The sequence below is a fragment of the Arachis ipaensis genome, chromosome B8, assembly GCF_059453495.1.
Source record: "Arachis ipaensis isolate K30076 ecotype BB chromosome B8, ASM5945349v1, whole genome shotgun sequence".
NCBI lineage: Eukaryota > Viridiplantae > Streptophyta > Magnoliopsida > Fabales > Fabaceae > Arachis > Arachis ipaensis.
In genome coordinates this window covers 64665516-64680338 of record NC_142443.1, presented here as the reverse complement: position 1 = coordinate 64680338, position 14823 = coordinate 64665516, and the positions used below count along the sequence as shown (strand labels likewise).

General features: G+C 39.6%; 1 non-coding gene across 1 annotated transcript; it reads left to right on the top strand.

Annotated features, from left to right (window-relative positions):
• The first annotated feature begins 7638 nt into the window (after positions 1-7638).
• On the top strand, positions 7639-7745 carry LOC148548376 (small nucleolar RNA R71). The gene has a single exon (XR_015897199.1). It is a non-coding gene; the product is annotated as a small nucleolar RNA R71 (small nucleolar RNA).
• Positions 7746-14823: the final 7078 nt, after the last annotated feature.

The following is a 14823-nucleotide window of genomic DNA, read 5'->3' as shown; positions in this document are numbered from 1 at the left end:
AATCTTAAGTGATTGGATTACAATTTCTTGTAATTCAATCTCTCAAATCTTGATCAATAGCCAATTCCTTGGTCAATTGCTCATGAGAAGAGATGAAGTATGGTCACTGATTATACCACATGCATTTCCCAAATCAAGTGTTGAGAGGATTATAGTCACATATCCATCCAAACCCAATTTGGTCCAGCATGAGAAAGCATTTCTAGCTTGATCTCTTCATTCCTCTTTCAAGGTTCAGAAGAGATCCAAGTATGAATAGCTTCTTTTCCAAGATAACTACCCAATTGGATGAAGATCGAAAGCTTTCAAGTAAAATCAAGAGAAAAGATAGAAGAAGAATAATGAAAACTAGTATTGATCCATCAAATTACAACAGAGCTCCCTAACCCAATGAAAGGGGTTTAGTTGTTCATAGCTCTGGAAAATGAAAACAAAGATGGAGAATACATGATGAAAACTAGAAGTGCAGAGAAAGTAAAAATACAGAGAGTAGTTCTATGCCAAGAGGCTCCCTATATTTTCCAACTCCTTAAATAATTCAAAGCTACTCCTATATATACTACTCTTCTGTTCTTCTAGTTGATTCTTCAAGTCTTGGGCCTTTGGATCTTGAGTTTGAAGCAGTTCTCTTCTTCATTGGGCTTAGCTTTTACTTGCAGAGAGAAAGTATGAAGTGGTAGGGACTTTGGCTCAGGAAGTTAGTGGTGTTAACGTTCAGTGAAAATATGGGTTCGAGAACGTTAGTGATAATCACCTTTTTCACTAACGTTCCTCACCAAAGTTAAAAGCCACGTTAACCTCAACGTTAGTGGCACAAACGTTGCCACTAACGTTTCTACTATGTCCTTTGCACACGTTATTGGGACTCAACTTTCCCAATAACGTTGAGAAGCCTCCCCCTTCCCTACGTTAGAGTCGACGTTAACTTAGTTAACGTGGCTCTTTTATCGTAGGCTTGCCATCCTTCGAGAACGTTAGTGACACTTACCATTGTCACTAACGTTCCAAATTGCCCTTATTTTCCACGTTAGAGTCCACGTTAACTAGGTTAACGTGGCTTCTAACGTGGCCTTGCTAGCCATTTCCAATGTTAGTGGCAAAGTTGAGTGTCACTAACGTTGGCTCATCATTCCCTTATCCACGTTAGCTTCCACGTTAACTAAGTTAACGTGGGAGTTAACGTGGCTCATGGTGGCATGTGTGGCTCCTTCCAACGTTAGTGATAATGTTGGGTGTCACTAACGTTGGTGATCACCTTCCTTCTTCACATTAGCTTCCACGTTAACTAGGTTAACGTGGGAGTCAACGTGGCTTATTGGGGGCTTGTGTGCTTCCAACGTTAGTGACAATGTTGGGTGTCACTAACGTTGTCGACCACTTTGTTTCTTCACGTTAGCTTCCACGTTAACTAGGTTAACGTGGGAGTTAACATGGCTTAATGTGCTTTGGCCAACGTCAGTGACAATGTTGAGTGTTACTAACATTGGCTTCCCCTCTTTCTTCTTAACGTTAGAGGCCACGTTAACTAAGTTAACGTGGACTCTAACGTGGCCACTCATGATCTTGGTCCAACGTTAGTGATAATGTTAAGTGTCACTAACGTTGGCTTCATTTCTTTACTTCCACGTTAGAGTTCACGTTAACTTAGTTAACGTGACTCTTAACGTGGACAATGATGGCTTCGAGAGCGTTATTGGCAATCACTTTTCTCATTAACTTTGCAAGTTACTCCCATTCCACGTTAGTGTTAACGTTAGTGTAACTAACGTAGCCACTAATGTGGTTCTTCTTTGCTTCCCTTGTCCTGAAATCAAGCAATAAAGTGCATCAAAGTTCTAGTCCAAGTCATGGGAAATGCAACATCCAATTTGTCCTTAAATTCATGCAAAAATCCTCATGAAATCATGTAAAGTGCACAATGTATGCTTGAATCAAGATGTAAGTGAATATCTACCCAAAACTAGCTTATTTCCTAAGGAAATGCATGAAACTATCCTAAAAACAGTAAAGAAAAGGTCAGTGAAATTGGCCAAAATGCCCTGGCATCACAACACCAAACTTAAAGCTTGCTTGTCCCTAAGCAAGTACTGGAACCAGAGAATGATGAATGGGATGCCAAGAGGAATGAGTCATTCTTGTAGAAGTCATGTCCCTGGTTTTATGGTGGTTTCATGCATAGCAACTTAGGTTCATTCCTGGCTTTCAGACCTTTATCTTGTCCTAGAACACTCACTTTGTTTGCATCTCATGAGACTTTTATTCATTGATCCTTTTGTTGTTACTTCAGGGCTTATTTGTGTCCTTAGACTAAGTGTTCTGCAAGGGGGCAACTCTTTAAAATAAGCTTTCAGCCAACACTCCCGAACCAGTTGGTTCAGGGTGCTAGGTGTTGAAGCACCCCTAAGGACTTACTTGCTCAAGTCTATCCCCCATACATACACACCACAGGCACATAGTGTATGTATTTTCTTTTCTTGAGACCTTGGTGTCCAACACCTCTTTGGGTTACTAAATGCTCTGTAGTGAGGGTTACTCTTGATAGTGGACTTTCAGCTAATAATCCCGGGTTAGTTAACCCAAGTTACCAAGTGATAAGGCACCCCTAAGAGCTTATTCATCCAAGTAGATCCCTCACACAGGAGTACCACAGACACATGTCTCAAGATTAAAACCATTGGTGCCTAGCCTTATTGCTTACCATTTTTCTTTTTATTCCTCAACTTTTATTGTTCTTTCCCTTTTTCTTATTAGGATCTTCTTATTTATCTAGTCTCATGAGGTGTGTCTCAAGCATAGTATTCCTGACAGATAGTCGTCTTCCCACCTTATGGTTGAACCAACTTAGCTATCTTATGACTATACCATAAACTCAGGAACTTACTCCATAGTATGAACTCTTCTCTGGTCTTTAAAAGCACTCATTCTCTTTTTATTTGATTCAAAAGGGACAACCATACAAATAAGTAAAGTAAGGGTGCAGTGACATAGAGACTAGCACACAGAGACCTCTTCAACACACAAACTAAAAAAAAGAATTTAAAAAGGTTTAAACTAACATGGAAGCAAGTTCTATTTCATACAAGATCTTCCTTATTTAAAGCATAGAAAAAGATGGACTAAAGAAGGAACTCCACCACCTTTTACTCTTGTGGATGTCCATGCTTTCCTCCTTGTTTGTCTTCTTTGTGTCCTCTTGCATTCCCTCTCATCCGTGCCAATCTTGCTTGCTTCCAATCCTCAAGTGCCTTCCATACTGATTCATGACTCTCTTCCACCCTTTGTCTTTCTTCTCGTGCTAATTCATCCCTCATTTCTTCATACCTTGTGATTCCTGGATGCAATATAGGCAGTTGTCCTACCAAGTAACCGAGCCTGGCTTGAGTATTTATATGATGCCCAGTCTCGCTCATGTAAACTCCTTCTGCGAATGCCCTTTGCTCGTCCAATAGTTCTGCCTGTTCTATTTGTCTTCGATGCATCTCATGTATATGTGCACCTTGATGTGCTTGGATGTTGATTATCCTCTGGATGGATTCTTGTTGCTCATTTTGCCTTTGTTCCATCCTGTGAAATGTTTCATTCCATTGTTGTCCTTGACTCAGTTGCTGATCCATCATTTGCTTTTGCCAATCCCCTTGTTGAGTCATCCATCTTGAGAGTGACTCCTCTTGCTGCCCCATCATCTGTAGTTGAAGTTCTCTCTGTGCTCCTTGGCTCTCCAAATATTGTTGAGATAGTCCACCAATGGCCTCCTGCAATTGATGCATATCCAAAGTGGTTGGTGCTTGCCCTTCTATGGCTTGTCCTTCTACTACTTGAGGGGTTGTTCTCTTCCTTTGCTTCCGTTGAGGCAGGGGGGATGCAGTGGCATGCATTCGTTGAACGGTTATTGGAATGCCCTCTTTTATCCACAAGGGGTCCTCATCTTCAAACACCACCGCAGCTTTCTTGCAAAGTCGGTAAATAGTGCTGGGGTAACCTAACGTTCCTCTTGAGTTGCTTTTCTCTGCCATTTTTCTAATGCCTTCTGCTATAAGTTCATGCACGTTGATTTCTCCACCTTGTACTAGGCAATGTACCATAGTTGCTCGATTAATATTTACCTCTGAATTATTTGCAGCTGGGAGAATAGACCTCCTCAAGAGTTCAAACCACCCCTTGGCTTCTGGGCTAAGGTCTCCCCTCTTGATGAACCGGGGTCTCCCATCTCCATACCTCTCCCAGTCCGCTGCTATAACACAGATGTCAATCACTATCTCAGTGAGCTCATCATTGTCTTGGCTTTTACTTATCCTTGCATGATAGCTAGGCTCATCAAAGTGTGGTGATTTCAGGTGAAGAGTTCTTATTATAGCATTTGAGCTGAAGTCTACCTCCTTTCCTCTTACATAGCTTTTGAAGGTTGGGGCCCTGGTTTTGTCTTCTCTGACCACATTTGCGTAGAATTCTTTGATGAGGTTTGCATTGATCTTCTATTCTGGATTGGTGAGCAATTGCCACCCTCTTTTTTCAATCTTCTCCTGAATCTGTGGGCATTCGTCTTCATTGATTTGGAAGGTTAACTCGGGCAGTATATTTTTGAGCTTTATCCACTCAAATTCTCGTTCATGGAAGGCAGTCTTGAATCTCTTCTCGTCGAAGGGAATGTTCTCCGTTGGTTCTTTCCTCTTCTGCCTCTTGGAGCTTGATGATGCCATAAATGAAGTTAATGCAAAAAGGGTGTAGTGAAGGGAAGAGATGTGGGATTTAGAGAGTGGGAAGTTGAAGAATTGGTTGCTGGAAAGTGAAGTGCAAGGGGTATGAATTTCGAATGTGGAGATGGTGTGGATTTGATTCACTTATATAGAGAAGTGATGAAGAGATGAAAGGTGTGGATTGATGGGGTTGGTGTATGATGAACGGATGGGGTTGTGTATGGAGTGAGCACGAGGATTCTCAACTTTATGATGGAGTTGGTTCGCTTTCCAAGTTTGTTCTTCCTCCAATGTTGCATGGCAACCATTCTCAATGCATTCCCCCTTGAGGCACGTGTGTAGTGCCCTCTTCATGAAGTGGCCGAACCTTTCCCATTAAATTGTCCAATCAATCTCCTTCAATGCTCCTTTCCTTTCCCTATAAAGATCAAAATAAAAAAAATCAATTTAAATTTTACGGCTAGAATAATAAAGAGAAGAAAAGATTAGATTGTTTATTCATGAACTCCAACTAACTAACTAACTGTGTATCCTTATATGCATTTTGGTGGCACCATGGGGTGACACCAAACTTAGTTTGAAGCACTGTGATGAACAGTTCTGTTCAAAGCTCCAAGACTAGCATGCTCTCTGTTGCATTCATGCTTTCTTGGTACGCTTTGAACACCAAACTTGTTCTTCACTATATACTGCAATATAAGGACGTCACCAAGTTTGGGTTGGAATTTATGAATATTGATTTATTCACTAGTAAAAGCTAATAAAACATGGGTTGCCTCCCATGAAGCGCTTCTTTAGCGTCACTAGCTTGATGTTTCTCCTTCATCAGGGAGGTTGATAATGCTTCAAGTCCTCCCCTCTTGCCTTGGACTTATATCCATTGGTTGTATCAATGATCTCTACATGTTCCAAGGTGAGGACTCTGTTAATAGTGAAGACCTTAGGTAACTGAGATGGTACAGTGGGGAGATTAGGGGGGATATCTGGGAAGTAAGCTGAGATCACTTTATCTCCTGGAGAGAAGTCTTCCGTAGGGATCTTCTTGTTCCTCCACCCCCTTGGTACCTTCTTCTTCGTCCCTTTTGATGCTTCCCTGCTCTTGGCGACTTCTTCTTCTAAGTGAATTTTGTTGTTGTCTTCACATGCCTCTGGTGGTTTAGATTCCTCCAGCTTCTCCTTGAGCTGTGACGATCGCTGTTTGCCTCGTTCATCATTCAGTGGGGTTCTCGGATGTGTTGGTGGTGCCTCAGTGCTTGTTTCCTCTGTCAGCATCTCATTATGATCATTGCTTGGTTCTTTATTTTCTTGGTCAGCTTCTTGGGAGAGTTTGAAGACATTGAAGCTGAGTTGTTCATCATGGATCCTCAATATTAGCTCCCCTCGCTCCACATCTATGAGTGCTCTGGCTGTAGCTAGGAATGGTCTTCCCAATATGATTGGGTGAGTGTGACTCTCTTCCATGTCCAAGATGACAAAGTCTGTGGGAAGAAAGTATTTCCCCACCTTTAACAACACGTTTTCCACCACTCCTTTTGCTTGTTTTTGAGTTTTGTCAGCCAGCCTGATGACTACATCTGTGGGCAATATCTCATTGATTTGCAGCCTCTTTACCAGGGATGAGGGTATTAAATTGATGCTTGCTCCCAAATCGCATAGTGCTCTATCAAACACTATTTCCCCTATGGCACAGGGGATGTGAAAACTCCCTGGATCTTTTCTTTTTGTTGGTAACTGCGGTTGAATGAGGGCACTGCACTCCTTGTTCATTACTATTGTTTGCCCTCCCTTGAGTGAGCTTTTCCTGGGAAGCAACTCCTTCATGTACTTGATGAATGCAGGTATTTGTTGGATAGTCTTGATGAATGGTATGTTCACATGCAGAGATGCAAATAAGTCAAGAAATCTTGAGTATATTCTCCTCTCCACAGCACCCTTGAGCAGTTGTGGAAAAGGTGCATAGAGTCTCAGCAGCTCCTGTTTTGAGATTTCTGGTTCTTGGTAATCTTTTTCCACCTCCTCTACTGAGGTATCTTCAGGTTGTTCTGACAGCTTGCTTGGCTTATCCTCAATCTCCTTATCACTTATAGTGACCATCTTGCAATCTTCCCATCTTACTTTCTTTGTTTTACCTCTCGGATTCTTCTCTGTGTCACTTGGGAATCCATCTGTGGGTTTGGGAATTTACTCAGAGAGATACCCTACTTGAGATTCCAACCTCTTGATTGTGTCTCCCTGGTTCTTGAAACTGGCTCGCACTTCCTCCTTGAACACCTTGTTGTCTTGAATCTCCTTGCTTATGCCTTCAAGTAGATTCTCAATCCTTGAGATTCTTTCATCAAGTGATGATAAGTCAGGCTGAGGAGGGTTATTCTGGCCTTGATATGAATGTGGAGAGGTGTTGTTATGGGGGTGTTGATATGGTCTAGATGTGAAGTGTTGAGTGGCTGCATTGTTTGGATTTGGGCGTCTTTGATCAAGGCTTTGGTCTTATTGATTCCCCCACCCAAAATTTGGGTGATTCCTCCATCCAGGGTTGTAGGTCTTGGAGTATGGATCATGGTTTTGCCTTGGTGAATTCCCAATGTAGTTGTCTTGCTCCTGGCTACCCTCTGCTTCTTCATTCACTCCTTCTTGGGTTGTTGATGAAGTGGAGATTGCTGCTACTTGGTTCCTCTCCATCTTCTTGGTGAGGTCAGCCAGCTGCTGGGTGACGAGCTTGTTTTGGGCCAACAGAGCATCTACATTGTTTAGCTCCATTACTCCTCTTGTGTTCCCTCTTTCGGAAGCATAGAAGTAGTCGTTCTCTGCTACTGTTTCAATGACATCGATGGCTTCTTCAATAGTCTTCTTCTTGTTCAAAGATCCTCCGGATGAATGGTCTACGGCCTTCTTTGACTCATAAGAGAGCCCCTCATAGAAAATGTGCAGCTGCACCCATTCATTGAACATATTTGGTGGGCACCTCCTTGTTAAGTCTTTAAACCTCTCCCATGCTTCATATAGAGTCTCACCATCTTGTTGCCTGAAAGTTTGGACCTCAGCTCTCAGCCTATTGATTCGTTGAGGAGGGTAAAATCTTGCTAAGAATTTGTTCACCACGTCTTCCCAAGTTGTCAAGCTTTTCCTTGGGAAAGACTCCAGCCACTTGGCTACCTTATCCCTGAGTGAGAATGGAAATAAGAGCAGTCTATAGGCGTCAGGATGAACACCATTAGACTTCACTGTGTCACATATTCTCAGGAAGGTGGTTAAATGTTGATTTGGGTCCTCTTGGACACTTCCTCCGAACGAACAGTTGTTCTGCACAAGGGTGATGAGCTGTGGCTTCAGTTCAAAATTGTTGGCATGGATGGTCTGCTTTTGAATGCTACTTCCACAATTTCCTGGGTTTGGATTGATGTAAGAGCCTAAAACTCTTCTATCTTCCCCAGCATGATTTTCTCGACCTCCTCTGCAATGGTTGTGAGCCTCTTCTTCATGATGGTTTTCCATGTTTTCTTCCATGTTTGGTTCAAAGTATTCCTCAAAGTGTTCCTCCTCTTCTTCAGCACCAACTACACGTTTGTCTTTTGCCTCCCTCCTTAGTCTAAGGAAGGTTCTCTCAGGTTCAGAATTAAAGGAAGTTGAAGCCCTACTTCTTCTCCCTGTCATACAACCAACAAGTACAAGCAAAGAGAATAGGTGCAAAAAGTATATCCGTCAGAATTACTGTTAGTGTGAGTGATGCAATATGTCAAACAGTTAGTGGGTTAGTGTGATGAATGGTAAATAACAAAGAAAAAGTAGGGGGAAGGGAAGAAATTAACTAAAATAGGAAGTAAATAACTCAAACAGAAATTTAAATCAAACAAAAATAAAATGCTCAATCTAGTTATCCTCCAATCTAATCATTGCTGATGCACAATCAATCCCAGCAACGGCGCCATAAACTTGATGCACGGAAAACTTGTCTCATAACAAATTTCCTTCGGCAAGTGTATCGAATTTGTCGTCAAGTAAAAACTCACAATAGAGTGAGATCGAATCCCACAAGGATTGATTGATCAAGTAACTTTAATTAGAGGAATGTTCTAGTTGAGCGAATAAGAAATTGAGTTGAGAATTGCAGAAAATTAAATGGCGGAAAAGTAAATAGTAGAAAGTAAATTGCAGAATCTTAAATGGGAATGGGCGAATTGCTCATAAATGTAAATGACAGAAATTAAAGAGAATGGGTAAGATCAGAAATGGGGAGTTCATTGGGCTTAGGAGATGTTGCATTCTCCGGATCAATCTCATTTTCATCTCTTCCTCAATCAATGCACTCATTGATCTCCTTGGCAATCTTAAGTGATTGGATTACAATTTCTTGTAATTCAATCTCTCAAATCTTGATCAATAGCCAATTCCTTGGTCATTTGCTCATGAGAAGAGATGAAGTATGGTCACTGATTATACCACATGCATTTCCCAAATCAAGTGTTGAGAGGATTATAGTCACATATCCATCCAAACCCAATTTGGTCCAGCATGAGAAAGCATTTCTAGCTTGATCTCTTCATTCCTCTTTCAAGGTTCAGAAGAGATCCAAGTATGAATAGCTTCTTTTCCAAGATAACTACCCAATTGGATGAAGATCGAAAGCTTTCAAGTAAAATCAAGAGAAAAGATAGAAGAAGAATAATGAAAACTAGTATTGATCCATCAAATTACAACAGAGCTCCCTAACCCAATGAAAGGGGTTTAGTTGTTCATAGCTCTAGAAAATGAAAACAAAGATGGAGAATACATGACGAAAACTAGAAGTGCAGAGAAAGTAAAAATACAGAGAGTAGTTCTATGCCCAGAGGCTCCCTATATTTTCCAACCTCTAAATAATTCAAAGCTACTCCTATATATACTACTCTTCTGTTCTTCTAGTTGATTCTTTAAGTCTTGGGCCTTTGGATCTTGAGTTTGAAGCAGTTCTCTTCTTCATTGGGCTTAGCTTTTACTTGCAGAGAGAAAGTATGAAGTGGGTAGGGACTTTGGCTCAGGAAGTTAGTGGTGTTAACATTCAGTGAAAATATGGGTTTGAGAACGTTAGTGACAATCACCTTTTTCACTAACGTTCCTCACCAAAGTTAAAAGCCACGTTAACCTCAACGTTAGTGGCACAAACGTTGCCACTAACATTTCCACTATGTCCTTCGCACACGTTATTGGGACTCAACTTTCCCATTAACGTTGAGAAGCCTCCCCCTTCCCTACGTTAGAGTCCACGTTAACTTAGTTAACGTGGCTCTTTTAACGTAGGCTTGCCATCCTTCGAGAACGTTAGTGACACTTACCATTGTCACTAACGTTCCAAATTGTCCCTATTTTCCACATTAGAGTCCACATTAACTAGGTTAGCATGGCTTCTAACGTGGCCTTGCTAGCCATTTCCAACGTTAGTGACAAAGTTGAGTGTCACTAACGTTGGCTCATCATTCCCTTATCCACGTTAGCTTCCACGTTAACTAAGTTAACGTGAGAGTTAACGTGGCTCATGGTGGCATGTGTGGCTCCTTCCAACGTTAGTGATAATGTTGGGTGTCACTAACGTTGGCGATCACCTTCCTTCTTCACGTTAGCTTCCACGTTAACTAGGTTAACGTGGGAGTCAACGTGGCTTATTGGGGGCTTGTGTGCTTCCAACGTTAGTGACAATGTTGGGTGTCACTAACGTTGTCGACCACTTTGTTTCTTCACGTTAGCTTCCACGTTAACTAGGTTAACGTGGGAGTTAACGTGGCTTAATGTGCTTTGGCCAACGTTAGTGACAATGTTGAGTGTCACTAACGTTGGCTTCCCCTCTTTCTTCTTAACGTTAGAGGCCACGTTAACTAAGTTAACGTGGACTCTAACGTGGCCACTCATGATCTTGGTCCAACGTTAGTGATAATGTTAAGTGTCACTAACGTTGGCTTCATTTCTTTACTTCCACGTTAGAGTTCACGTTAACTTAGTTAACGTGACTCTTAACGTGGGCAATGATGGCTTCGAGAGCGTTATTGGCAATCACTTTTCTCATTAACTTTGCAAGTTACTCCCATTCCACGTTAGTGTTAACGTTAGTGTAACTAACGTAGCCACTAATGTGGTTCTTCTTTGCTTCCCTTGTCCTGAAATCAAGCAATAAAGTGCATCAAAGTTCTAGTCCAAGTCATGGAAAATGCAACATCCAATTTGTCCTTAAATTCATGCAAAAATCCTCATGAAATCATGTAAAGTGCACAATGTATGCTTGAATCAAGATGTAAGTGAATATCTACCCAAAACTAGCTTATTTCCTAAGGAAATGCATGAAACTACCCTAAAAACAGTAAAGAAAAGGTCAGTGAAACTGGCCAAAATACCCTGGCATCATGTAACCTCTTCTAGTATTAACTACTTAATTACTGAGCCTTTATATCGATATCACATTTCAGTTTTAAGGAAATACCGAAAAATTTTGTTTTTATTCATTAAAATCATGTTTCAAAGATTTCCAACAAATAATAATCACATATATACTATTAATAATAAGTGTTATACAAAAAAATCAAAAGAAACTTGAATACAACATATCATACCTAACCTCTGTGTAACCAAAATCTCAAGGGACAATAGCGAGGGAACTCTATGAAAGCAATTAAAATCACAAAGAAATCCTACTAATCGCTTGTAGCTTCATATTGCATCTTCAAACCTGTGTCACTGAAAGGGTGAAAAATTTGGGGGTGAGAACCAAACCACAAGTTCTCAGTAGAGGTATAGAATGCCGTAAAAGTAAAGAATAAAATGCAAATAGTTAATTTCATTCAAAAATATTTAAAAGAAAACTTTTTTCATTTGCAGTGATCTTTACTCGCCTTAAAAACCTTTTATTTTGACAACCAACGGCTTAACATTCAAAAATCCAAAACCTTATTAAAGCATTAGTTAATTATCCAGAATCCTAAACCCATATTTTCCTTTATAAAAATCTTAAAAGTTTTCCTAGACTGTATGAATGACTAATCTGTTCCAAGCATAGGTTCATTAAGTCTAGGCTGAACCAGCTTAATCTTTCATACTTTACTAAACCTCAAACACAAACTAATCACGGCCTCAAGCCAAGCAAATCAATCAACACCCAATTCACCATAATCCAACCAATCAGTTACAAACACAAGTAACCAGGTTCAAACACAATCAAGAGCAATTACATCAAGTATGGCAAGTATGGCAATTAGCAGATAACATAAGTATTCACATAGGCAAACCAATTACAATATGCATGCCCAAACAATGTCACATAGATGCATATGATGAATGTCTAGTCCTAGTACATGCCATGAGCTCATGTGTCGGTTAGCACCTGTATTCCCAACATTTATCCGGTCACGAGTCTACGATTTTCCGAATATGATTTTTCGTTCAAATAAATGCGCATATAATTATTAGCAGCTCTATTGAGACAGCCTCTGCTTTCTACTCGCAGGAAATATATACTCTTGGAAACGGAAAATTGCTGTAGGTATCCTAGTTTCCCTACAGAAGCTCTTGGGTTGCTTCAAGCAACAGATAAATAAACAAATATCTCTTGGGTTGCCTCAAGCAACAAATAAATAAACAAACATCTCTTGGGTTGCCTCACGCAACAAATAAATAAGCAAATATCTCTTTGTTACACTACTCTTTTCTCTTTATCTCTTTACTCTGCTCTGGTTACTATTTTCTCTGTATCTCTTTACTCTACTCTGATTACTCTTTTCTCAAAAGAATTGTTGAAGTTATCATCAAGTCTTAAATTTATTTTAATTAAATCCTTATACTTTTATAAAAATTTGGAGATAATCTCCTCTAAAAATAAGACTTAGCCACCCTTACGGGTTCCCTCTTTTCCAACATTTCACCAGCCTTTTATCAACAATTGTCACAACAATATATTCTCAAAAATATTTGATAATGTTATAGAAAATCTATCTTTTAAATTCCATATCCAAGGAAATCACCAAAACAACATGGCAGCCTGATTTCAACTTTATTTTTAAAATATCAAATGAATTCGAAATTGCACAAAATTTATAAAAGCAAAACTGTGACTACTCTGCAGTGTCTTAAAAACCAAAAAATAGTAGTAGCGTACAACATTTAAAATTCCATATAAAATTCAAATTAAATCCAACCACCTTCAAAATTAATATGGTTAAACTTAACTTGTCCAAATTTTTTTTCTTAATTAGTTCCAGGTCAATATTATTTTTAATAAAGAAGTTATATAATTTAGAAGTTAGGTAAAAATACGTCAAAATCTGTTTTAGAAACCAACAAGCTTATTATCTTTCAACTTGTATAACTTTTACCACAAAACTTCAAACAGGCTAAAGTTTGGTTTGTAGACTCCTAACTTATCTAGCAACAAGTGTGTCTTGGTTGTAACCCATTTGATATTCAATTCTAGGAGTTACAAGCATTGGAAGTTGATACTAAACTTGCTGAAAACTGATTCTTTCCAGCTTTGATCACCAATTTTCAAAAATTCACAACTCCCAATCCTTAACTTCTAAAATTCTGAAATGTTATAACAACAAACCAAGTTAATCAAATTTAAAAAAAATTAGTTTTGCTCCAAAACTCAGCTCGGAGGAGTCACAGCAAGACAAACAAGTTGCTGCCATGTTAGAACTCTTCTGCTGCAGAACAGATTTGATGACTTAACTTTAAAAATTTGTCATAAATTATGTATTTAACAAAAAGATCTCAAATTTTTCAATCCAGCTCTACGTATTCCCAAGTTTAATCCAGACTTGGTCCCATGTAATTTCGATCATCACGAAATTAGTTATAGCTTTTCAAAGTTTCTAACATCGTTTAAAAGTAATGCAGAAAATCAGATTTTATAATTCAACTTTGAAAAATCATAACTAATTCTCCAGTTAATACGAAATCTTCAAAATTGAATATTAATAACTACATTTGTTGTAGTTTGCTTAGCTCTTAATTTCATATCATTCCAATCTCTATTAAGTTGCTGGTTCACTTTCAAGGTTGCCGTTTCATTTCAAAACTCATATTTTCAACAAGTAGTTTAGTGTTTCAAAATTCAACCCCTTTAATACCTCTCAAAATCAAATCTCAAAGCAATCACCAATCAATTCCACCACCATTACAATATATTTACTAACCAGCTCAACGGTAAACAACCAATACAATCCATTAAATTCATCATTCACAACAATTATTTGTCAAACAATTCACATTCCACATAATGAATCAATAACACTAAATCAACAATTCCAAATTACAATCTCAACCATTCCAATCACAATTTCAGCCACAATTCAACATTCACATAATCAATCAATTAGTCACAGCGATTAAATCTATTTGCAATTATTCAATAAACCTTATAGGCATTCTTAAAATAAAATCGTTTAAGTTAAACCCTACCTCGATGTCGCAATTAAAAGAAACCTGAGGCGAAATTATGCCGAAATAGCTGGATAGACCACTACTAACCACTCAACAAGTTCAACCGAGATAGCAGCAGCCTTGCGTTTTAACATAATCAGGACAACAGCTGCGTTAGCTTTCACAGCAGTAACCATGGCTGCAGCAAAATAAGGCATCCAAATTGGATGGGAATTAGAAGCAATTACTATCTAACAGCAACTCTAACAGATTCGTAATAGCATCAACACCAGTATTCCAGTTGATTGCAGTAGAAAAACAAGTGAAGCAAAGGGGCTGACTAAATTAGAGGTATATGCTACCATGAGTAAAACAGGCACATAGCAGAGAAACAAAGTTTAAAACAGAACAAGGGTGAAAGGGGTTACGATTTTGAGAATGGGAATCGGAACAGCAATTGTGGTAGTGACGGAGGAGACAACCGTGGCAGAGCTTTCTTTGGCGGCGATGGCTAAGAAAACACCCACCAGTGTTATTTTTCTCCTCTTCATGGTTGTTCGTATTTCCCCATCTGCCTGCCCTAACCGACGACGCGACTTCAGAGATGATGGTGGCAGTCTCCATGGTGACGGTAGCTGCGAGCTTGACGGCAACACCCAAGCATGATGGCAGCAGCAGCAGGACACGGTGCCATGGTGATGACTGGGCGCGGTCTTCCCTTCTCTCCACGCGCAGCAGCTTCGGTTGATGA